General features: G+C 42.2%; 1 protein-coding gene across 2 annotated transcripts in view; it reads left to right on the forward strand.

Annotated features, from left to right (window-relative positions):
- Positions 1–1,141: 1,141 nt before the first annotated feature.
- The window catches only part of CDH20 (cadherin 20), a 207,156-nt gene continuing 181,443 nt past the window's right edge, over positions 1,142–26,854 (forward strand). Inside the window, exon 1 of one of the 2 annotated variants that reach the window (XM_027069095.2) lies at positions 1,142–1,525. The gene's annotated coding sequence lies outside the window, so the exon portion shown is untranslated. The remainder of the gene's footprint in view (positions 1,526–26,854) is intronic. The other variant, XM_027069091.2, reaches the window with a different exon arrangement.

Consider the following 26,854-nt stretch of genomic DNA (forward strand, 5'->3'; position numbering starts at 1 on the left):
ACATACTTCTATCAGTTGTTTATACTCATAGATCATTTGGCCACAAGTAAGAGAAAAACAGTTACTCACCAATCAACTCAATCAAAATAAGTTTCTGTATTTAGAAAATCAGTGATGGGGGAAGAAACCCTAAAAGCACTGCACCTGAAGACTGTAAAGAGAGAGAGAGAGGTAGATGCAGACCTGGGCAGGGACTGCCCCCTTTACCTGCTGGTTAAAACTAAATTGTAGTCAGTAACTTGTGAAGAACTTGAAATTCCAGGACTGGAGACAGGACAAAAGAGAGATTGTCTCTCCTGTCAACCTTGTTTGTTTGGCCCCAGAACCAAGAAGCTTGACTATAGTCAGAAGTTGCCTTCTGGAACGGCCTGGTCATAGCTACTGTGTGATTCAGAAGGCTCTCTTCACCTGAGGGTGGCCTCAGCCTCCTTGGGAACTACTGACCTTTAAGGTAACTCTGCCCCATCTCTACTTCACCCGAAGACTTAACACTCTGTGGTTTTGCTAGGAGGACAAAGGAAGAAAATGAGAGCATTTGGAGAAATTCTTAAAAGTAAATGATAAGACGCTTTCCTCTTCATCTGCCATGTCTCCTCACTCCTCCTCCTCCTCCTGAAAATTAGGTCTGTTGCATCCTCAAGGTCAAGGTTAAACCTAGGTTGCTATTCATCCCTTTCTGATCCTGTTTGCCTATCTTCCTGTTCTCACTAGCTGCCTCTTCTGGAATCCATAATCTACTCAGAATAAGTCACTTCAACTTCAGGGGGAGTTTGGGGGGTAGATACACGCCTCCCCCCCCCCCCCCCACAGAACTACCCACCTCCTTTCTTCTTGCTTCCTCTCAACATTTCCTTACTCTCTCAGCCAATAGAGGAGTTTAAACATTTAAATGTGGTATCTAAACTGCATTTAAAGAATTAACCCATTTTGCCCCTCACTGCTCTAAACCACAGGGTGCCAACCGGACTCTAATTGCTTTCATCTGGTGGGGTTCCAGACAGCTCCTCAGAAGGAAGGAGCGCACATTCCTGGCACCAATTGGCTAATTCAATTTACTTCCACGGCATTAGCCTCTGTCAGAATATTCATGAGCAGGGGAATGAGGACCCGCGGCACAGGCAGGCGGCAGCCACTCGGGCTAGGGAAGGCGCGAGGGAGGGGAGGCGGACCGCGCGCCGCGCTCCGGGGACGGTGACCGCGACGAGGCGGCTCTTCTCCCCGGCCGGGCAGAGCGCAAGGGGCCACGGGAGGGCGGGGCAGGGCATCGGCGGGGTTGGCGCGCCTGGCATTGCCGCCCAACTCCCGGCGACCGCGCAGGGACTTTGCGAAAGATCTGAAGGCAGAAAAGCTGTGACACTTTTGATAGAGGGGGTCGGGGGGTGGGGGGCGGGGGCACGTCGCAAGCGGGGGCGAAGGGACCCAGCGGGACACCGGCCGCCCGGCGAGGTTGGCAGCGATGTGAGCTGGATGCCTGCCCCGAAGGAGTCTGGACCGAACGTCCCCGGAGAGTCGTCGGCCGTGCCAGGTAAAGCGGGGTGCTCGGGTGGGGGCCCTCGCGTTGTCCCCAGGCTCCCGAAGCAGGGCCGGCGCAGGGCGCCCAGAGCCCGCTGGCCCCGGGCAGCCGCCCCCCCCCCCCCCCCCCCCCCGGCGCTGCGCCGGGTCCGGCTCCGCGCCGTGCTCTCCCCGCGGGTAGCAGATGCCTCGGCAAGCCTGCGGGCCGGTCGGAGTTGGACTTCCTCGGACTTTGGGGGAAAGGGACGTAAAGGGGCTGCCCGGGCTGGGGAGCTGTTTTCTGGGAGCAGGGAGCTGGGGCGCGGCGGGGCAGACGGAGGACACGGCGCGCTCGTGGCAGGGCTGCGCGCGCCGCGGCATGGGGACTGGGGACCCCAGTCTCGCGGGGGAGCTTGGCCCCGGCTTCGCCCTCGTTTGCCCCTCTGGCTGCGGCGCCTCCCTCTGGCTGCGGATGGACGAGGAGGGCTGGCTGCGTCCCCAACTCGGGGATGCGCGCCAGAAGGGGGACCGGAGACCAAGGCTTCTGGAAGGCTAGGGCGCTTGCGGGGCCGATCGCAGCCCGCGCCTCTCGTCGCGCCCCCGCTGCAGCTCAGCCGGGGGAGGAGAATGTGATGGTGACTAGGGTCCCCGCCACCTGCCTGACATCGCCAACTCCCCGGATTTCCTGTCTCCGGGCCCTGACACTCCCAGGGAAAGCTCTGAATTGCGCGCGGGGTGTTTGGGTTTTGCTCCTTGTGGTTGCCGTGTGGTGAGAGCTGGGGTGAGGGGGGCGGCTAGGAGGTCGGATAGGGTGAAAGTTGTAGATTTGTAAAAGAAACGCGACCGCGGAGTCCCAGCCCGCCCTTAGCAACAGGACAGACTGTGGGCTGGACTTAGGCTGAAGCTGGAGACTCGGCCTGGCTATCCACCTCGGGGATGGGGGCGGAGGGTGGGGGCTGGAACCTGGAGGGCAGCCCGGAGGCAGCGCCAGAGCCTTTTTTTCTGCGGAGACCGGGCAATGAGTGAGAGGGCTGGCAGCAGAACACCTGGGGGGGGGGGGGGGTGGGCAGGTGGGGAGACGGATGTTGGTCGTCCGGTGGATTCAGGGTTTGCTGTGCCATTATTTTTTGCCATTGTCATTACTGTTACTATTGCTGCTGTTGTTTTTGGCACAACCACCAGGAAGTATTTTGTCTTCTGATTGTTAATAAGTCTCCTGGAAACTGGGTCTGCCCTCCCCTGATCCCTTCTAGTCGCTGATGTCTTCCCACCAAAGGAAGTTACCCCTCAGAGCTGTGGTGGGGTCAGGGACACAGCCACTGGATCTACTTAAAAGCAACAAAAACAAGACACAACTGTATGCCGTGATCGCACCGATCCTATAGAGGGACGCTGTACTTCCATCAGCTCACCTTCCTCAGCCCTCCCTGGCTGGGGAGCTCTGGGGTCATTGCCAGCTGTGAACCCCATACCTGACCCAGCTTTTTCCTTTGGTGTCTTTATACAATCTGGAAATTACTTTTTATCTTAGTGTGCCCCCTCGAAGCCCCACTGGACATGCTACCTGGCAGGGGCAGGCTTCGGTTCCCAACCCTGGAGGCGGCCACAAGGGCACCAGCAGTTGGCTCCTCTTGGCTTGGCCCCTGGTGAGAGCTGGCCAGCCGATGGCGGAGAAAACAGGGCAAGAGTGTGGGAGAACAGCGTGTCAGAGTTGAGCCAAGTACAGGAGATGAGGTCAGGCCTCCTCACTGGCCACATCCCTTCCTGCCAGAGCAAAACGAGAGATAAATGAAGAACAAGTGAGAAGTAGTATGAATTGGAAAACCAAGCTCTCAGAGTCTACTGAGTGGCTGTCACCACTGACTTTGGTGTGACCTTTTCTTTCCAGTGCTTCTGATTTTCCCTATTTGCCAATGCAGGAGTAGCCATGCCTTTCTAATGGGACAGTTGTCGTGAGATGATCTAATTTTGTATCCAGAAAATGCTTGGGAGCATCCTGGGAAAGGACAGTCTATAAAATATGGGATTTTAACGTTTTGTGAAAAGTTTGCTACACTGCAGGTTACGGAGACACATTTTTAGCATGTGTGCCATGTGGCAGTGTAAAATTAAAATGGAAAAGGAAAGTACAAACATAAAAATGACTTAGCATTCTTGACATTCTTGTGCATACTTGTAGAAAAATTATCTTTCATTTGGGGAGAGTTGCCCGGGAATTTAATCAGTGTTTATACTACTGAAACGCCCCCTTCTACCTTTCTCCCCTGTAAAATTTAATGACCCAGTTCTCACAGGGAAAGGCAGTGCGAATGTAGTAAGTGCTGGGGGCTGAGAGGCGAGATCCAAGGGTTGTTAGGGGAACCATCACATAGGGTATGGAGCCTGGAATGGGGACGAAAGATGCTATCATCCTTGCAGAGCAGGGAAATGTTCCTCTGGGGAAAAAAGGTTGAGCAGTGTAGGGCAGCGGACCCCAGCACTGGTAGTCATCTGCTCTCAGATTCTGGAAGGGCGCTCCATCAGTTGGTCCAAAGAGGGCTACCCGAGGTGCTTTTTCCTTCTCCCTTTGGTAAAGGTATGGCCTTTCTCTTGTCTTTGGATCGGCCCTAACTTCTCCCTCTCCCCGGCTGTACAGTGCAATAGTTTTCTCTTGCCATGTCAAAGAGATTCAGACATACTCTCTCAGCCTCTTATATATTTGTAAATATTCCCCAAGTTCTGAAGCTTCTCAAAGACGTGCAGCTGTTGGCAAATTTAAGTAAATAGTTGGAAGTAATCAAGAGAGCCCCTGAAAAGTGGATATGTTTTCCCCTGGTGGAGAAGTTATTGAATGCCTTTTGAGCTAGAAAATTAGCAGTTGAGAAAAGCAGGAAGGATTTCCTTGACTTCCCTCTACCCATAAACCAGTAGTTGTATTTTTCCTTCCCTCATAGTAGTGAGCACTGTTTGGTTAAGCATTTTTTACAATTTTGGACTTAAAATGGGTTTTGCCTGGTGGTGTTCTATGGAGAGAGGAAAAAATGTAAAGAGATACGGAAGGAAGAGCTGCAGTGGCCAGGACATAAATCAGCCAGAATATATGGGGGGGTGATGAGAATAGGTCTTTTCACCCTAAAAAAAAATGTCCACTTTGGAAGAAAAAGAAGTCTGATTATTGGCATCCGAGGCTGAAACCAAGGCAGCTGATGCCGAGAGAAGCCAAAGGGCAGTTCTTCTTAGTTTAGAAACAGCAAGACAGCCTCTGCCAAAGATTGCTGTAAACACGGAATAAAGATTTCATTGTGGGCTGGTGTGACCAGAATAATTAGACAGTTAATTGTTCATTCTGATCTGGTGGTGTTGGAATCACTAGTGCAGAGCAGCGAAAATAAGAGCAGGGCGAAATAGACAAGTAACACATCACTTCTATCTTCACTTGTTTCACTGTGATGTACTTTGGAAATCCTGGTTCCTTTTCAGGGAAGAAAAAAAAAAAAAAAGCAACATTCATACGCCCAGAACGCTGGGAACATTGGATCTACGAGCCACTGCTGCCATTTTTCCCCCCTCCAGGTTCTACTCTGGTTATGGATAAAATGTGGCATCTTCTAAAAACAGCCTGAGGAACCACAGCAGTAATGAATACATTAGGTAATCCCGGTGTCCATTACTAGATGTTAGTTAGGTGCAAACCTTAGCAGCCGCTCAATCAAAAGATAGGCAAAGAGCACCACATTTTTGTGCTTCTCCAACACTCTTTGCACAGACATTTAAAGTTTAAGAAGTAAATATTCCATTTTTGACATTTAATTATATTCTATTGTGAAACAAAATGCCTAGTGATTAATCTTTCACATTTAACTGAAGAAATCGCCTCCTCTGTGTTTTCATGCTAATTTAGAGACAAAAGAAAACATTTTAAGTGATAAAGGTGATTTTAAGCAGCTGAGCATCTACAGTTATTATAGGCAGGAGACTGTGACTTATTGGTATTTGCTAAAAGATGGCCCTGTCATAAATTCCTTCCAAAATGACTTCTGCAGAAAAGAAATGAGTAAGGGACTGTAGAGAGCATTAAGTACTTGGTGTCCGGGGCTGGAAGAAGAACCATGTATTCATTAGGTTTAAGCCCTCCCTGAATCCTCATATTGACATGGAAGATGGAGCAAAGTTCTCATTATTCTAATTAAAAAAGGAACATCTTTAAGTGTCAATGTTAAGTGTAATTGTTCTGCGAATAAAAGCACTATGTTATAAAATAAGCATACTAAATTACATGAGGCCATAAAGTCTCATAAAAAGAAATCCTTCATTTCTCCAAGATATTCATTTGGTCTCAATTTGTAAAGTACAAAACTATCTTTACCAACCTTTAGTTTCTTTTACCCATCATGAATCAAAAGGGATTGCAAAGGCAGAACACTTGCTGGGTGTTAAAGAGCGTAAGTGGTACAAAATTATGGAACTCTACCTTTCAGATGACAATATCTACTTTACGAAATGCACGGTCTACAGCAATTAAAAATAGAAAATCATATTGCCACATTAAATTATGGCAACAACCCATTATAAAGAGAAATTTAGCCTTTTCTCATTTAATTGCTATTCATGGTTCGCTAAATAGTTTTTCAGAATAACCTGCCAATCTCCTGCTAACCAGGACTGTCTAGTTAAGAACATTCCTAATTACATATGGATTCACTTAATTTTAGAACCCTAAAAATATCCAGCTCAAAGCATTACTCAAGTGCAATGCAAACTAGAAACGGCCCAATTCCCCTCAAGGTATATGTAATTTTTTTTTTAAGTTTAAGGAATCATAAAAGAAAGAACATTTGGTATGGGAATGCATCAGTTAATAACTGCAATAAAAGAGTGAGGGAAACTATAAACTGGTAGGTCTTTTTAAAATATGCAAAGTAAAGTTATAACAATACTGCTCATTTCTTCTTCCAGAGCTAAAGGCCAATTACATAATAAAATACCATACAAAGTACAAACGTCAAATACATGCACAGCACTACCTGAAATGGGGGTGTTTTTACTACTTTAAACAATGTTTAGGGGCACCTAGGTGGCTCAGTTGCTTAAACGTCCGACTTTGGCTCACATCATGATCTCAAGGTTCGGGAATTCGAGCCGCATCTGGCTCAGCACAGCTCTGAGCCTGGAGCCTGCTTCAGATTCTGTGTCTCCCTCACTCTCTGCCCCTCCCTGGCTTGCGCTCACGTGCGTGCTCCCTCTCAAAAAATGAATAAACATTTAAAAATTTTAAGAATTTTTGACAATCTAATTAAAAGTTTGGAGTTTATTCCAACTAATGCCTTGACCGTGTTGAGAGCAAAGAGTTCTCTTGCATGGAAGAGATATTTCTTTATAGTTCTATAGCTCATAGCTGGAATCCTACATATAGTAGATTCTCAATAAATATATGTTGATTTCATTTTTATAAGGAAAAAATAGAATTAATAAAATTTCCAAGTTAGATGAATTTATAAAATATTATATGAAATACTGTACTTGAATACTTTGTTACTTTAAATTTTTTCTCTAAACGGGCAAGACATGCCTGTGACCAACAGTAATAATCATTGGCAAGTTCATTCTGGTATGGATATAAGGGAGGTGAGAAAAGAGGGAAAATCTTTAAAAAAAATTTTTTTAAGGTTTTTATTTATTTTTGAGACAGAGAGAAACAGAGCATGAGCAGGGGAGGAGCAGAGACAGAGGGAGACACAGAATCTGAAGCAGGCTCCAGGCTCTGAGTTCTCCCCACAGAGCCCGACGCAGGGCTCAAACTCACGGACTATGAGATCATGACCTGAGCTGAAGTCGGACGCTTAACCGACTGAGCCACCCAGGCACCCCTAAGAGGGAAAATCTTTAAAGGCTTTCCATTTGTGTTGGCGTTTTGTTGAGTTTTACCTAAATATTGTATGCATATCTACATAAGTCGTTAAAAATGCATGGTATCTCTTCATAATAAAGATGACCCATCACCAAATGATTATTATTCTCAACAAGTAGTCACACAAATTCCACCCTTGAAGTACTGAGTATTCATCAGATCAATTCTGACTAAATGGCTGCATGTTCCCTTCTGCATCAACTAATTAAAGGGTTACTAATAAAATAATAATTCCATTGCCAGTGGCAGTGGCTACTTCTGGTTGTCATTGAGGTTTATCTGACATATGGTCAAACCCAACCGTGCAACTGCAATAGCGTGTTCAACATCTGTAAGGACAGAAACTTCCATTAAAGTTACTTGTGGCCAATATGCTCACACTTACCTGCCCTTGCACCTAATTTGTAACTAAAATCAGCAATGTTAACTGAATATCAAATCAAAAACAGGTGCCCGTAAGGAACTAAAATGTCTATTATAGATAAATCAGCAGCCTTGTGTTTGTTTGTTTGTTTGTTTTCCTTTTAGGTCTGACCTTAGTGGAATGAACACCATGGTCTTGGTGTCTTCTTAGAGAACAGTACGTGGTATAATATGTTAGCATAATTGGGAGCTAGTAGTCAAGAGAAAACCAGGATAGAATTAGCATGAAGATTCAATTACCCCTTGTTCCCAGAGAGAGTTGTTTACTAGGATTACAGTTAAGGTTGTGGTCAAAATAGCATGAAAAGATGCACAGTACAGCTTTCTCCTTCTCTAGCTGATATCTTTGCATGGATCCAAACTTTGGTTTCCATTTTTCACCCCCAACTTACAATACAGTTTATTAAATAGTAGCTGATATAAATTGTTGGATAGACATTTTAAGTGTGTACCTGAGCATACACATATTTTAAACATATTTCTAAAAATCTGTGGCTAAAGCTATTGTATACATAATATTTTCCTGAAGGAAGAGTGTACATTTACTATCATATTCATTATCACTTTATTTTACTTTATAAAGCCAATGTCTTTGAATCCCTAACCAACTCTTAATATGTGGTTAATTTGTATATATCATGAATAATCGTGGTTAATTTGTATATATCATGAATGATCAATGAATTTACCATAATTTGTTTTTCAATGAATAGAAGTAATCTCATTTAGCCATTTAATTAAAAATTGGCTAAAGGAACTTCATTTAGAAGTAATTTCTAAAGGCAACCACATCCATGTTTTTTAATTTGAAAAATTATTAGTGCTCCGATATAAGTATCAGAACAGATGGAAATAAACACTCAATCTCAGTGTCTAAGATCTTTTTCCATGCAGATATTTTGAATAGACACGTAGAGTGCAAAAGTCACCATCGATTTGCCACCTTTTAAGGTCAAGGAAAAACCAACTGGACATTACAGCCATCTCTGCCCACCCACACACAAGCCCATATGTTGCCTTCTCTCCATTTTCTAATGCAAGAAACAATACAAGTTCTGGCCTCCCTCTTCTTCAAATCCCTTGATTCTCCATGTCCAAGGCCTCATCTGGAGTATGAATTTGCAAAGGCAGCATCATCACATCACTGAAAGAAGAAGCCACGCTTGAGAGCATGGGTCTTATAAACTTTTTTGGATATTAAATAAGTATCTAAATCTGTGCCCTTAATTTATACAAACTGGCAAGCACTCCAATTGGCAAGGACGTTCATCTTATAAATAAATATTAAATATAATTGTTGTACTATCATTAGTATCACTACAAACTGTATTTAAAGCGAAAAGTATCTAGCAGTCAAAATACATTTTCATTAATATGGTAGTTTTGAGGTCTTCCAGTTTTATCTACCTTTACCCTTAGCCATGCTTTCATCTCCATAACACTCGGAACATGTACTTCAGTCTAAAAATGGGAGGTATACTGGTATTTGGAAATAAAATCCTCAAGTAGTCATTAAAAAATTAATCCATTTGGCAGTTCAGCATCTCCCTGGAATACTTCAGGCAGCTAAGCACAGAGGCTATCATCCGATTCACGGGCTGGTGAACATTTGGAGATCAAATTGCTGAGGGTTGTTTCTTTAAACACAGGAAAACAACAGATTTCTTCATGATATAGAAGTGCTATCCGTTTCTTTGGGTACATCTATATATACAGTAGTTCGCTTGTGTCAATTAAAATGCGTAGTATTCACAGAGAAAGCAAACAGGACAATAAAAATAACCACCATTTATTTCAGTCCTTGCTGCTGTGCCAGACGCTACACAGAGTATTTCGCATGCATGACCTCATTAGTCCTCTTTGTGAAGACAGCATTGTTACCATCTTCATTTTGCAAATGCAAAACCAGAGGCACAAGGTTAAGTGGTCACTGAGGGCAGATTTCAAACCCCGGACTCTCCAGCTCCCGTTACATTGCCTCCCCTAGCGCGGGATTTTTCAGCCTCCACACTACTGACATTTGTAGTAGATAACTCTTAATTCTTTATTGGAGGGGTGAGAAAGGAGCTGACCTGTACACTATAAGATATCCAGCAGCATCCCTGCTCTCTGTTAGCTTCCTTCCTTCCGACTGCGAACACCAAAAATGTCTCCAGACACTGTCACGTGTCTCCTGCTGGGCAAGATTACCCCTGGTAGAGAACCACCGGCTTGGGCAAAGTTCAACCTCCATGCATTGCTTACCAAAGCACACGTTTTCAATTTAAGGGTAGGTCATCCATTTTCCAAATAATAATATACATAATTCTCATAGTTATGTTGGCCACATTATAGATGATTTCTAAAATTATCCTAGACAAAACTTTGAGAGAAAAAATTATTAAGTAAACAGGTCTTTATTAGTATCTTTTCCTATTAAACGGTTTCCTTTTGGGCGCAAACTGGGTGATCAAGACCGTGCTGTAATTATATCTTTGTACCAACAAAGACTGGTAGAAATGGCTGAAAAATTTTAAGCCACAGTGCCCCCAGACGCCAATGAATACATTTTCCACTAGACTCCAGTACCAGGAGGACAGGGATGGGAACTCTCTTGTTCATCTTTTTACCACCTGAATGCAACATCATGCTGAGCACATAGTTCTTTAATACTTCCTTAATAAATGAATGAAACTATGGTTAATCTAGTATAGGTTTTGAATTCTCTACTGTAAGCCTCTGTTGGCATGTATTACAAGTTATTTTATTTTATTTTTTTAATGTATATTTAGTTTGAGAGAGAAACAGAGAGAGAAAGTGCGAGCAGGGAAGGTGCAGAGAGAGAGAGAGCAGGCTCCAGGCTCCAGGCTGTCAGCACAGAGCCTGATGCGGGGCTCGAACTCACAAACCATGAGATCATGACCTGAGGTGAAGTCGGGACAGTCCACCGACTGAGCCACCAAGGCGCCCCATATTACAAGTTATTTTAATTTGTGGCACAAATGTGCAGAAGACAGTATGCCGATCATATTTATAAATTTAATGAAGCCAGAAGGGAAAGGTGATACATTAGATGAAGAAATGGGATCAAAAAGGTTGATAGGATGGGACAGAGCTAAGAAGTTGAAATGTCACATGAACAAATGCCTGTGAGAAAGATAAACCATGTGAAGGGTGAGTGGCACCCTGGCACCTGAGTTGTCTCATTCTGTTCTACTCACCACACTCTACCTGAGTCCTATCTGTAGAATACAGCCACTGCCCTCAAAATATGCCCAAATATGCCCAAAATATGCTAAAAAATATGCCCTTTGAGAGGAGAGAAATGGTTGAAGGTCTTCAAAATGGCAGACCCAACACAGAAAAGACCTGACATGGAAAAGACGGAACAGTCATCTCCAAGTATCTGGAATATCTTCGTGTAAAATAGAAATTAAATTTATTCTGCGTCGCCACTGACCATTGAACCAGAACCCCTGAATAGAAACTACATAGAAGCAAATTTTATCCTAGCATAATGACAAGCTTCCTAATGACGAATTGTCCTACATTGGAATGGGCTCCCCTGGGAAGCAGTGAGCTCTCAGTCATCAGAGGGAAACATGCTGCTGACTGGCCTATGGAAGTCTGAGCCCAAATAGATGGGAGAATGTACCAGACATTCTCCAGGGTGCTTTCTACGCCTTCAGTGTATATGAACTCTTTCTTATAGGCTGTTATTGACCTTGTAAACTACTCAGTATGATTCTGGTAAGAGCAAGATCTAAGTTATCTCTAATCCAGATATTTAGAGTTATAGGGGTAAGTGCAATACAATAAGGACAGGGAACCTTACCATGTATCATCATAGAGAATAAGAACCACTTCCTGTGTGCCAAGGGAACCTTACCATGTATCATCATAGAGAATAAGAACCACTTCCTGCGTGCCAAGGCTTCTGTAAAGTGTATTCCCCATATTGTCAAACTATTCCTGGTAAGAACCCCATAACGTAAAGATTGGTATCACCACTTTGCAACTGAAGAAATGGGAGTCACAAAGAAGTAACTTATCCAAGATGACACAGCTACTGATTCCAGTCTTACTACTTGAAACTGACAGTCCAAAGTTACAAAGTCTGTTTTATAAATATACAGCATAGCGATTCATCCATTTAACAGGGATACACTATTTTGTTTGAAAGGCTGGCAATTTCTAGAGTTTGAGACATATGGCTATTTAAATGCAAATACCTAAAACATTTTCCAAAGACTCAAATACAACATTTAAAAAATTATTTGCTGTTTTCTATTATCCATGATATTGTCCCCTCAAAATAGTGCATATTGCTATGGGTTGACTTTAAGTAAATGAGCAAAACAGGGTTTTTAGGGGTTTTTTTGTTTTTTGTTTTTTGTGGGTTTTTTTTAGCATCTACAGAAGAAAGAGTTGGCAATAGCATTTTAGATACCATTTTGTAAATTAGAGAATTAGAACCCAGGCCTCCAGGCTATAAGTACTTATATAAAAACAAGACTGATAACTTTGATTTCCTCAAATTCAGGAAATTCTCATGGCCAAGGTTTTTAGACAGTTATCATTAGAGATTGTGTTCTCTTCTGATCCTAATTATCTTGTTGGATTGTCTTTTGCTTTATGATTATCTTACTGGCTATTTCATAAAAAATAAACTGATTTTTAAAACTACTTTCAATGCCTTTATTATTTCAATGCCAAAAAAGATCCTGAGAAGGTCTAACCTCTTCTGCCAGAGAGCCCTGCATTCAGCCTACTTGTGACTCTGATTTCTTAAAGAGAACTTCCATTTTGCAATTTCCATCTGGCAACTTCCTATTCTCAGGGAATGCTGTTTCCTGCTCACCATTCCAGACAATAATCAGCCAAAGACTTCAAACATAGTTCAGCACTCTCTTTCTAAACTTACTGCTGCCCTGGTGCTTCTATGCACTTCACTGTGAACTGAAGTCCATAATTGCAGGTTTTTCATTCTCACAGAGCATAAAGGCAGTTGTAGGAACGGGCCCAAGCACTTATCACAGGACTGAAGATGGCATCGGATGCAGCTCTCGGCAGGCGGCTCTTTCGTCAAAAGGCAGAAGGCTTTGCTAGGCCCTGTGGCTCACAGAGCGCCTCCTCTGTCGATGACAGGGGTCATCTGCTGCTAAAAAAAGAGTCTTGCGCTATATGTTACAGCCCACCCAGCACATGTCTAAAATAACTGCCTTGTTGAGCCTTTTACTGTAACATTTACTCATGAGGGTACCATTGCACCATGTCAAACTGTGGCTTTAAGAATGTTCATATGACTTAGTGATGTAGAACAGAGATGAGCACACTCATGTTTTATTCACGGATTTCCTCCTAGGTTTTTACATTATTCCACAGGGGGAAACCTTTATAAAAAGAGTGTTCTCAATGTACTTTGTGGTGGGAAATATTCTAAATCAAGAACGAAGATGTCTCCTAAATGAACATGAGTCACAGGAAACATCTCTACAACTCAAAGCAGTGTGGAGCACAGAGTGTATGAAACCATATGAAAGCACACCCCAGTCACTCATGAGCTGACTGGTTATTCAGGGGTTTCCTACAGAATAAACGAGGAACTGACCTGAGAGAGAAACATCCTAAGAACACTGAGGAATGTACCGGGCAAGTGCTGCTACTGGTCCCTTGACCTTGGACTTCCCAGTTTCTTGAGTCAGTATCTGTCAAAAGTCATATGGCATCAATCTCTCCCTTCAATCATAGTTCTAAGAAAGTTGCTGCCCATAAGGCCATGCAGACACCTTTGGAAGTCACTGGCTAGGGGACTTTTTGGGGTAGAAGTATGTGACGTAGAGGGGAGAAAAGGACCACTAAGGCACAGCCTTATTTATCACAAGGGTAAAGAGAAAGTGTGGCACTATTAGGAATTTGTTTCATTATGATAAGCAGCTTTTAAGTTAAAGAGATCTGTTACCTTCCCTTTACCTCCACCCCACCATTACTAATGTCCAGTGGAAGAGACCAAAGAGAACTCTTGCATCTTTGAGATAAAAAGAAACCTTTCATACATTTGGTGCTGGGAAAAAGAAATATTTAAACCAAATTGAAGGCATCAAAAATAAGTAACTACATTGAAAAGCCACAGCCATATTGAACAATAAACAATTTATGGAAGGAGCCTGGAAAAAAATTGTTTTTTAAAAAATTGAAAAGCGTAGCTTCTGACAAGTATTCTTTATTTATGAGTGTAAGTAGAATTTTTCAAGGAACACCAAAATACTAAAATAAAATGCAAGTTTGACACAGACATTTTTCTTTGAGGGTTGGCCAAAAGGGGAATCTAGGTAGATTCGAGGTTAATTGAATAGTTTAATTCAATGATCATTATCTACGCTGATTGAGAGAACTGAAGAAGTCAAGATTATGTGAAAATTGTAAATGATCCAAATCATTTACAGTTGACTGGGGAAGTGTTTCTGGCCTTTGACTTGAATACAGGTATGCCCTGCTATCTAGCAATTCAATTTTTTTTTTTTTTTGGAGTTCAATTTTTAGAAAGACAAGTTTCATAAGTGAAGTCCATAAGCCCAAGCTTAAAAACATCTCTTGTCCCACCTCCTCTCTTAGCTTAGCAACTTCCTACTTGTCCTGGGGTGCTGGTGGGCCATACTCCCCAACTTAGTGCTGGGCTTACTTCATGCTGGGTATGCCAGATAACTCGATGGTCCATCAGTTAGATTCTTGTTCTTGCTCTCTGTTCCCTTAGAGCTCCGGTGATTGTATAAATGTATGAGTCAGAGGGCAAGGAATGGGAGGAGGTACTGAGAAGGTTAACCTAGGAAGTTTCTGCCCCACAACTCCAGGCCGACATCCCAGACTGTTTACCACCATCAGAAACACAAAAACAAAATACCACCTCTCTTCAACAATTCTCTGGTTTCAAGGCAAATTGAAATATGAATTGTTTCAAAAGGATTCTGTGCATGCAAAGCGAATAGCTGTCAACAAAGCTATAATTAAGGAGATGAGATGCTGTCAATAAACTTGAAATAATGATTTTCCTTGTAGCAGCCACATTATGTCTTATCTGTTCCTAACCCTCTCCTCACATGGCCTCCATAGAATTTTCTCAATATAATTTAGGAGGGATGGGGGGGACTCCCGATGTTGCTCTCTGGAGACTTTGAGAAATTCATAGACAGCACTCTTCTTCCCTTTCAGGTGGACATGTTGCTTTGTTTTCTGAAAATTCATGATGTATTTTTGACCAATTATCATCAACTGTCCTATCTCCAGTGTTCCATTCAGTTAAAGAACCCAACATAGTTTCATCAGCCGATGACTATAGCAATAAATAAAAATTACCTGCTGGGTGAATGAATAGAGCCCTGCCTTTGCAAATTAGTTTTACATGTGCTATTTCATGTTTTCAGCACCATCTGCCAACCACCCTTCTGGCTGCAACTGATTTCATACTATTTTGGTCTACTTGGGACATTTTAGATCTCAACAAATGTTTTTAAAAGGAAGTATGGACTTTCCCTGCCAATTAAGTCAGTTTCCTCACTCTTCCACTCTTAGGAACTGTTTCTACCACAATCTTGCTCATGTCACTCCCACCTCTTGAGGAAACCACATCTTTGGAACTATCTCTGATCCTTTTCCCCAAAATATGACTCAAACATCTCTTCCTGGATGAGAACTCAATTAGCCATAGATTTCTCTGCCCATCCCCAAGCTTCCGTTGTTCTCCCTGTACAACTTACGTTTGTGCACCACGTTTGACGGTGTTTCTACCAGTGATGGTGGGTGGCTCAGGTGTGTATTTTCTTACCTGAGTAATAACTTCTTCAAAGCAGAGAGGGGATATTGCTCCTTGGAATCTAGGTGTAGCTTTGTGATGTGCTGGGGAAAGTAAATTTATTTTTAAATGTCATGTGGGCTGTGCTTTAAAGGTTGAAGACGCAGGAGTTGAAAGGTATACTCTTTAGAAGTGGCCTTGAGAAACTCAGCAATTACCAGAACAACTAACCATGTCTCCATCTCTGAATTCCAGGCACCACATGGTATTTTGGCAAACCTGTGTTCCATGCCCTACCTGCTAAAATACCTTCTGACTTTCACCATCTGCCTCCTAGCAAATCCAGCCCAGATGCAAAATGAACAGGGGGAATTAGGTCCTAGATATTGGCACTTTCCCAGGGAAACCTAGAGAAATTCATTAACTGTTAGCAGTTTGAAATACTCATTTATAAGTTGAACCTAAAACACTGTCTCTGATTCTGTCTTCCCAGGTTGAGATGCATGAATATGAGCTATCCAGGAAATAGGTTCATTTAGAAGGAATTTAAGTTCTTAATGAATGTTTCCTACAGATTCCATAATGACTCCATTCTGTTTTTTGCCATGTAAAGAAGTGTGCCCTTTTCACTGTTGTTAGCATGCACTTTTTAGATATTCACTCCTACACAGTACAATGGCAATTATTTTTCCATGGGTATCTATAGATTCAGGATCTAGAGGATCTGCAGTGAGAATCAGCACATGCTCATTCAAGCCATATCTCTCCAAACTAAGCCTAAAAGCCAAATGCAGCAACATCCCAAATTAGGCCAAAGTACTATATGAACTCCTAAATTGCTACATGCATGTGATAAAAAAAGAGAGGAGTAGGGGCGCCTGGGTGGCTCAGTTGGTTAAGCGTCCAACTTCAGCCAAGGTCATGATCTCGTTGTTCCCGAGTTCGAGCCCCGTGTCATGCTCTGTGCTGATAGCTCAGAGCCCGGAGCCTGTTTCAGACTGTCTCTTTCTCCCTCTCCCTCCCCCATCTCTCTCTCTCTCTCTCTGCCCCTCCCTCACTCATGCTCTGTCTCTCTCTCTCAAAAATAAATAAAACATTTAACAATTTAAAAAAGAGAGAGAATAAACCATATTAAAACTGGATGTTTTGGTCAATATCACATTGTAGCTTGCTACAATGTAATTTGGCACCTATCTCTATAAACTAACATAAATTGAAGATTTAAATGGATGACTAGAGAATCAGAGCCAAAGGTGGAGTATTAGTCTATAGGGGTTCCATGACAAAACAGCGCAGACGGGGTGGCTCAAACAACAGAAATGCATTTTCTCCTAGTTCTGAAGGCTGGGAGTACAAGATCAAGCTGCCAGCAGAGTCAGTGTTTAGGGAGAGCTCCTTCCTCGGATTCAGATGGCCACCTTTTCACTGTGTGCTCATGTGACCTCTTCTTTGTGCACGTGTGGCTGGGGGGAGGGAGAGAGAGAGCAAGCAAGCGAGTTCTGGTGTCTCTTCTAAGAACATTAGACCTATCAGATCAGGTCCCCACCCTATGACCTCATTTAACCTTCATTACTTCCTTATTCCAAATATAGCCACACTGGGAGAAGGGGGAGTTAGGGCTTCCACATGTGAATCTGAGGAGGATATATACATTTGTACCATAACAGTGATGTTTCAACCAATACAACTTATTAACGTATTTGTCACATTTAGATTGACTCAAGCATTAAGGGACCCCTGAATACTGTTTGAACCCACTGAGTAGAAGTAACTCGCAGTGGCCACACAATAGTTGCCTAACCTGAAACTGGATTCTAGGGCCCCATGCCACCCGCCCACATCCCCCACCACCCCCCACAGTGCCTCTGTACTGATTAGATGACCACTGCATTTCATGCCATTTACCAATGTCTATTTCTGTCTAGTCTTAAGAAACACCGAAGAATCTAGGTTTTTCTGTCTAGTCTACTGGCTTTATGTTCTAGCCATTGTCATTTCTGTTACAATTCCCAGCATGAAATTACTGCTGGTCTCCAAACCTTCAGTTTCTTCCAGCAAGGCACTTGACTTTCTACCAAAGCTGAATTCCCTTCAATAATCCCTTCGGTTCTAGGACTAGACTCCCAGAGTCTCCAGTTGAGAGGGGAAGTCCAAGCAAGATTCCTTCCTCAATGAAAAGGAACCATAAGTGGATGTCTGACCGTGTTATGTGTTGGAAAGAGAAAGGGTGCACCATGAGGGCTCAGAACTATTACTGTCTGCAGTACTTAGGGCACACTACCTTCTACCGACTATAACAAAAACACCAAATGTCAGTGGTTTAACATGACAGTAGTCTATTTCACATCACAGTTCAGCTTCCTATCAGGCAGTCGGTCTGAGTGCTTCTCCTCCAAGAAATGACTCCAAAATTTACAGACTGCTTCCATCTCTTGGTTCTACTTCACTGAAGGGCAGAAATCTTTGCTTGAAGTCAACGGAGGAGGAAAGGCAGAAAGTGCAGAGGGAGGGTCTTTCAGAGTGTTTTATAGTTAGTAATGAAGTGGTGTATGTCACTTTCAACTGCCTTTCACCAACCAGAACCCTACCATTTGACTCCAAGTTATAAGCAGGGAGACTGAGAAATGTACTCTTCCTACATGCCCAGGAAAAAGAAATGGGACTCTTCAGCACGTGAACACAGCTCCCAACTTTTTCTTTACTACTGGGAAGCATCTTGGTGCTTAGATAAACTCACCTAGTTTGGTGGCACTGGGGATGGGGAAAGGGGGTGGGAGAACACCAAATAATTGTCAGGAATTTCACTGTATCTGTAACGTGAAATGCAAACCCCTTAACAAACCTCAGGAGATACAACACAGCAGTGCTGTATAATGGTCAAGTGCACTATCTCCGGAACCAGACAGCCTGAGTATGGTTGCTGCTGGTCCCAGGATCATATATAACCCACCCCACTTTCTGGGAATGTGGGTGTCGCTCCCCCTATCTGATGAGCTCCAGGAGCACTGGCTGGGGGTTTAAGCCACAGACAGTGGAGTCTGGTTGGTTTTCGATCACTATTCCTGACTCTTTCTGAGCCAGTGATATTTACTTAAATTCCTGGACAATTTAACTTCATCTCTCTGAGCAAGTTCACTCATCTGAAAAGTGGGAATAATAATGCCAACCTCAAAGGAATTATATTTGATTAAACATTTGATATTTGTTTATATATTTGTTACAATATACACATTATATTTGATAAAACATTGTGCACCTTCCCTAACACATAGGAAACACACAATAAATGGTAACTGCAAATACTATCAGAAGAAGATAGGGACTACAGTCCTCTTTACTACCTGTCGCCAATAAAAATGACCGTTTCAAAACACACACACACAACAGTTTTTTCAGTGGTACAGGATAGTTTAAAAAGCAGGAGGTTTGTGGGACGCCTGTGTGACTCAGTCAGTAAAGTGTCTGACTTCAGCTCAGGTCACGATCTCACAGTTTGTGGGTTCAAGCCCTGTGCCGTCAGCATAGAGCCTGGAGCCTGCAGCACGCTTCAGATTCTGTGTCCATCTCTCTCTGCCTCTCTCTCTCTCTCAAAAATAAATAAATATTTTTTTAAAAATTTTTTAAAGCAGCATGTTTAGAATTCTCAAATCTATGTATAAGCTATGTGACTTAGACAAGTAACTTGACATCTTTCTTTAAAATATATTCCTACTACCCATGTCATGAGATTGACGTCATCACTATGTATCATGAGAGAACACATAGAAGCATCTAACACAGTTCCTGCAACATAGTAGGTACTTAATGCAAGCTGAGTACCGGTTACCAAGTTCCTCTCAAATGGTTTTGCACTGGAAAGTAATATCTCACACTACAAGAGTGAGAAAATACCATCTTAGAAAGACATGTTTGGAGAGAATAAGTGATTACAGTTAGAGCAGATGCCTTCGTATGATGATTTTTTGATCTTTGACCTTTATCACCCCTCACAGCCCTATTTAAGAACAGCTTCTCGATGCCTCTACTCAAATGACAATCATTGTGCAAAAACTCCATGTCTCGCCATTCAGGAGCTTACAGTACACATCTTAATAAACCATAATGAACTGAAGACGTGACGAGTATAACTGGATAAACAGGCCTATCTCCCCAGCTGTCATGTCTGTTTGTGACAGCAATTGGTATTTCATTGTAAAAGATGCTAATTTCAATCTGAGCCGTGGCGGTGTTGAGGAGCATAAAAGGAATTCTTGATTATCTCTATCAGTAACCGTGGTCCCTGGGGATGTGCTCGGAAACTTCAGATCACATATGGCAAGAGTGCTGTGATAAAATATGCATCAATGAGGCTTCACGACTTACAATAACAACGAAGTGGAAAGTTTTGCCCTCTGTGATAACTATTTGTGGCTGGGATTTCTCTCTTTTGTCTATTTCTGGAGGCTTTAAAAATGACATTTGTTGTACTAATTATTACATCATTCTGTACCTGGACCACCATCTCATTTCTGTAACTGTTCTGTCAAATTCCTGGGGGCTTATCATAATACTGTTTCAACAATGGTGATTTTCCCAACCTAAATTTGAGAAATAATAATTACGTTGGCTGCTGGACCACATTAGCTGCCTATCAGACTTAAACAAACACTAACTGTTATTTCAACTTAAATATCATTGCTTATTAAGCACTGGCCAGGCTACAGGGAAGCCAAAGTTTTCAGAGATGCAAAGCACACATCACAGGGGAGATGAGCAAGAGAGCCAAATCAGGGTGGCCACTGTCTTTCCTTGGGAATGGGCCATTCTTTATTTTTAAATTATCGTCTTCCTATTTGGGGAGCAGGGAGTGTGGTGATGAAATTTATTACCTAAAATGGTATGAATATGAGATGATCGTGTCTGGGGGAAGAGTTAATATTCTCACTTGGCAAAACTAAAAGTTAGCAACTCCAACTCCTCTCTTGCTTTATTTTGACCAGTCCTTGAAATTTCAAAATCCAGAAGGCAGCTGGATGCTTCCCTCTAATCCCAGCACAAAACCTTTATGTGGGTGAGGGCTTCCTGGCCATTTTACAAGGTATCTGTTCCATTCAAAAGCTCTCGTGGTAAGAAATTTACTCACTTTGGGCACCTGGGTGACTCAGGTGGTGGAGCGTCTGACTTCAGCTCCGGTCACTATCTCGAGGTTCGTGAGCCCGAGCCCCTCATCACGCTTGCTGCTGTCAGCCTGTCAGCACACAGCCTGCTGCAGATCCTCTGTCCCTGCTCTCTGCCCCTCCTCCACTTGTGCTCTCTCAAAAAATAAATATTTTAAAAAAGAAGAAATCTACTCAGTTGATTGATCCAAAATCTGCCTTCATATAGCGCAACCTTTGCTTGCTCCTCTCGTGTTACGTGGAATAACCCTCATCCCTCTAGTTACAACGATGCTTCAAATGGACAAAGGGCAGTGTCGTCTCCCAGTCGGCCTGCAATCTGGTCACCCACATCTGCTGCTCATGTTTTCACTTCATGGTGACCCTACTAACAACTGCCCCTCGCTTCCAGTCACCTCCATGGTCTGTGCCCCTACAAAAGAAGGGTGCGATATATCCATTTCCAACTTAGAAATATTCATTTAATTGTCCAGAGAACAAAGCCCGAAGTTTTTAGAGAGGCACTAGCTTCTCCACCATTTGCTTCCACACAAGCTTTCCCTCCCACTGGTACACATTCTTCTCTCCGGTCTTACTCTTTCCTGACCCTGGGCCTTTTCTCATCTTGATGCTAATCTCTCTCTCTCCAAGCCTGACATACTCTTCAAAGCCCACCACTCCCTCCACAAAACCTTCTCAGATCCATTGGCTGGTATTCGCTTCTCCATCCCCTAGATTCCCACAAAAGGGACTTCATGTTGCAATACCAACACTAACGATTTATCTACTTGTGTTCCCGTTGGTCTCAATAAGACATTATAAGATCTATAACTGCACGGACAGCCCCACTTGCTTTTGAATACCCTATAGTGTCTACCACAGTGCTCTGCGCTCAGTTTAATGTTCATTAAAATTCTGTACTGTTGACCGAAATGGTCCCTCGCAGGCACGCAACCTATCAAATACCCTTCGACTGCCATTCCCCAGTTTGCCAACCCCACCCCCCACTGAGATCTCTCTCGATCTTAACCTACACTGTCCAGTACTGTAGCCACCAGCCACATGTGGCCATTTAATTTTAAACTCACATTAGTGAAAGTTAAACGAAATTAAACCTTCCGTTCCTCAGGCTCACTAGTTACAGTCCCAGTGCTATCCACAGCCACATGTGGCTAGTAACTGCCATACTGGACAGCACAGATATGGAACATTTCCATCACCACAGGCAGTTCTATTGGACAGTGTGGGTCCAGCACTATTCCGACAATAGAACCACTACCTTCCTTGCTGTGTGATTAGCCACATCACACTCTTGCCAAACAGCATGCAAGCCTCTGGCTAATTAAAATCCCCAGGTCTTCTTTGAATGAACAGCTTTTAAGCTCAACTCCCTTCATACTGTACTTAGACAATTACTTTTGGGGATCTAAAGGTAATTTCCTCCCCACCACACCCCATTAAATTCTAATACATTTTATCTCTTCTATTTTATCTATTTAGTTTATCAAGATCTTCAGTTTTTCATTCTGGCATGCTTTGGGCTATCTTACCCTAGGTCTGAGTCACCTAAGCATTAGTTGATATGATAAAAATGCTGCAGGTAAATAGGGTAGGTATATAACTTCTCATCCAAACGAGGATACTTTTCAGAGTGAAATGGAATGCTGTAAAAAATTATGCTGACACACAGGCATTAACTGGGACTCTCCAGAGCTCACCAGGGTGGATGGAACTCTGTGCATGGAAGGTCACATCTACATTGTCACTAGACAAAGTCCTCCAGATTAAGAATGAACTAATATTTAAAAATCTGTGAATATGTTAACTAAATTTTATCTGATTTCAGACCATATCACTCCATTTCATTCATGATGCTAACATGAGAAACAAAATATCTTAAGTTCAAATCATCTTACTCTTTTCAGCATTCAATAAATGAACCAACACATCTTTTCCAAAAAAAAGAAGAAAAAACAATATAAGTAGAAATACAATGTATGTATATGTTAGATAAATATGAGGAGAATTCATTTATAAATGAATTTATAAAATTTGGATTTATATAAATATAAGCAGAATTCATTTATAAATGAATTTATAAAATTTGGATATAGTATCTTCCTTACTGTTATATAAGGACTCCAGAGGTCCAGAAAAAATCTGCCTCATACATGACAAACTAACAGTGACTTGAAGCTAATTCAAACAAAAGGAAAGAACACATATAGCAATCTTATATTACTTTTTTTTTTCTTCTGAAAATGTCACTTTGAAGGAAGCCTCCAGCTCATGGTGGTCACTAACTAGTACTTGCCATTCATCTATGGCAACTGGGCCAACAAAATCCTGGTAAAATCCTGACAGAACATGGTGCCCAGATTTTGTAAAAAAAAAAAAAAAAAAAAAAAGTAAAGACAAAAATAAGTATGGATGCTTAAAAAATGAAGAAGATGATGTCACACTCCCAAACCCACAGAAAATTAAGATAAAATAAAGATTTATGTGGAAGTCTGTTCTAGTGGAATTTATGTACAGAAATATGAATATATTTGGGCCAAAAATTGGACAAAAGCCCCATAAATTAATGTAGCTAAAAGTCAGATAAAGGTCACAGCATAAGACTGACAGAAAGAGAGAAAAGAGTGATACAGTAAAACCTTGGTTTGCAAACATAATTCATTCTGAAAACATGCTTGTAATCCAAATCATTTGTATATCAAAGCGAATTTCCCCAGAAGTAATAATGGAAACTCAGATGATTTGTTCTACAACCCAAGAATATTCAGACAAAAATGATTACAATACTGTAATTAATAGAAAATAATAAATAAAATACAAAACATAAAGAACAATAAATTAACCTGCATGTACCCTTGAAAACCTTTGTGGTTGGTGTAAGGGAGACAAGAGAGAGGAGGGTTATTGGATAGGACTAACTATCCACTATCACTATCAGAATCACTGCTGTCTGTTGGGTCAGTGGAATCTTTTTCTTTTCATGCAACTTTAACAAGGAGCCTATCCAATGACACTTGTTTTTGCTTCCTTTTGAGGATTTTGCGGAAATGTGACATGTCATTATTGTTAAACAGATTCATCGCTTGCCTTATTCGGGTGGTGCTTTTCTACAAAAGTTCGCACTGTTTCCCACATTTTACACATCTCCCTAATCTCATTTGAAGTGAGGGATTCCTGTGCCTTTTTCTCCTCTTCCTCTGCAGACGAGATACAGACACACACTTCTTATAAAATCTTGCAATTTTGGCCACTCACATACCTCTTTTGTATTCCTCGATTTCCTTAACTTCACCATAATTAACTCCTTCTTCTTACTGCCTTTTTTTTCAACCTTTTTCTGCATGGGGGCCATTATATACATCCACGTGAATGTTGACTATAGTGCAGTATTAATAAACTCTTGCCATTTACTGTATTTAACGTAACTGGCAATAAGGCAGCAGAGGAAAGGGTCTGTATCTGCAGGCAGCCTGACCTAGAATGAAGCAAAGCATTCCTAAGCTTCCTCTTGTACCGAAATGCAAAGGACAGTCCATAGGTGCTTTGAAGTGACAAAAAATATACCAGTGCCAGTTGTGGGCACCTCCCAACGTTCCGAAAAATCAGTGATTTCTGCCAAACACCACAGCCTGAGCATGGGGGATGATCGCCCACAATCCTGCATCAAGGGAAAGAGAGAGAGAGAGACAGAGAGAGAGAGAGAGAACCATTGGCTCAGTTGTGATCAAGTGACATTCTGTGTCACATACTACTCGTATTGCAAGACATCACTCGTTTATCAAGTTAAAATTTATTAGAATGTTTGCTCATCTTGCAGAACACTAGCAGAACAAGTTGCTCACAATTCCAGGTTTTACTGTTCTAGACTGAAAGCAGAAAAGAGGGGCCGAGTCCAGGCTCCCCGCTAACCAGCCCTGGCACCACTGGCCCTCCATACCTTCTGCGTGCGTTTTCTCATTCACTCCAGAAACAGCTCTTTGCCCTGGGATGCCCCGGGAAGGGGGGTGTGTGGGAGGACTGGCCTCAGCTCTCAAAGTCCACAGGGACAGCCTTGAACTCAAATTCTCCAGCGTTCACATCCTGCAATGCTACAAAGAAGTTTCGAAGGAAACACTTATGGCTTCTCAAACCCGTTGAAAATATAGTTCTCATTTATAATTAAAATGAATTCTTTTGGAGCTGTCACTTATTTCTTGGATCTCCACAATGTGTAGCAGGTGTCTACAATCCATCTTTCCTCCTTCTAAGACATTTTTAGGGCACTACATAGCATTATTCCACCTATGTGTTTTACTTATTTTTTTTAATGTTTCTCTCACATAGATTATATTTCCTTAAACTTGAAATCAGATATTTGTAATTAGGTGTTTATAAGTAAACTATTATTTCAACAAAATCTGACTTCTACTGACCTATTATAGAATATTAAAATGAAAATCATATTATCTCTTAGGAAAATACTTACTTTCCTCTGAAACCTAGGTAGGGAAAACAATGTTCTAATCAATAATCTGGGTTGTATCCTTTTATTTTGGTCCTTATTTTAATTCCCAAGCTAACAGCAATTCACAGGCAGTTAAGAAACCCAATTTGATCAATTTTCTAAGTCCTGTGTTTTTCATTAGGATGATCCTTAAGGCCGGTGGCCTTCTATTAGTTTGGCGGACAGCTCTGGCTAATGTTTTAATGATCCCTAGCAAGGGAAGCAAAAAAAAAGAAACAAGTAAGGTGGAGGGAGACTTCACTACGGTGAGGAGAAGCTCGATCAGGCAGGGAGACAGAGTACATAACCACTAATTAACTCTCGTCGTTTCAACATCTGGAAGCTAAAAGGAGACACCCAAGTACCCATGTACTGCTGACGAGTCAGTCCTTGAAGTCTGCGCTAGGAAGAGTAGCCCCTAATCCAGTATTCTCAGATGCTAGGAACTTGTCAAACAGCCTGGCTAGTAAGACGATTACAACATCTAACCTTTGAAGGCATAACTCTACCAAAATACTTGTAAAACAAATAGGAGGAACAACATCATCTCTTGCAACAGCCTTCTAACTGTTCCCTCTGCTTCCATCTTGCCTCTCTGCTATGTAATTTACACACAACAGACAGAATAGCCTCCAAGAACAAACTAGATGGTATCACTCTTTTGCTTAAAACCTGCGGCTAAACATTTTCTATTGCAGTTAGAATAAAGTGTGAAATTCTTTACTGTGATAATAAACCCTGCTTGACCTGGCCCCTGACCACTTACACTTTGAGCTGCATGTCTTGGGAACCCAGCTATCATGGCTTAAACACTGTAACAGTTAAACGAGCAGGAGATGTAAGCACTTTACCCTTACCCAAGTAAGAGATTCATTTTTTCCTCGTGTAACGACAAGTCTAGAGATTGGCAATGCAGGGCTGGTATAGCTACTCGACAGAATCATTAAGGAACCAAATTCTCCCTGGCTCCCTGCTGTGCCATCCTTAATATGTGGCTCTTGCATATAGTTGCAAAACGGCTGCTCTATCTCCAGGCGCTGCATCTGTATTCCAGGCAGGCAGGAAGAGAAACAAGGGAAGGATGAAAACACTGCATGCCAACAGAGTCTGTGACTTTTAATCAGAAAAACAACCATTTCCCCAGGATCCACACGCGGTAGTCATCATCTCCTTGTTCAAGACAGTATCACAACGCGACTGCAACACGAGGAAATCAAGTGTTGTGATTTCTTTACTTCATTTCCTAATCTTTTCCCTCCATGCGCCATGCTCCAGCCACCCTAGCCTGTCTGTCCCTCCAACACCTCTTCTTCCTTCCCATCTCTTGATCTTAGCACTTATGGTTCCCTTTGCTGAACTTCTTTTCTCCAAATGGCTGCACGGGTCATGCCTTCACATCATTCAGCCCTCTGAACAAATGTTAACTCCTGTGGGCTGCTTTATCTGACGCTCTTGAAAACACAATCCACCCCATCTCCAGTCCCTCCCCATTTTTTATTTTGTTTCATGTTTGTTGTAATGGGTTTATTTTCTTCATAGCATGTCTTGATATGTGAAATATTTTATTGTTTCTCTTTATGCCCTTATTGTCTACACCCACTAGAATATAACCTCGTAATAATGAGGTTTTCCCCCTCTTCTCTCTGCTA

The sequence above is a fragment of the Acinonyx jubatus genome, chromosome D3 (assembly GCF_027475565.1).
Source record: "Acinonyx jubatus isolate Ajub_Pintada_27869175 chromosome D3, VMU_Ajub_asm_v1.0, whole genome shotgun sequence".
Classification (NCBI taxonomy): domain Eukaryota; kingdom Metazoa; phylum Chordata; class Mammalia; order Carnivora; family Felidae; genus Acinonyx; species Acinonyx jubatus.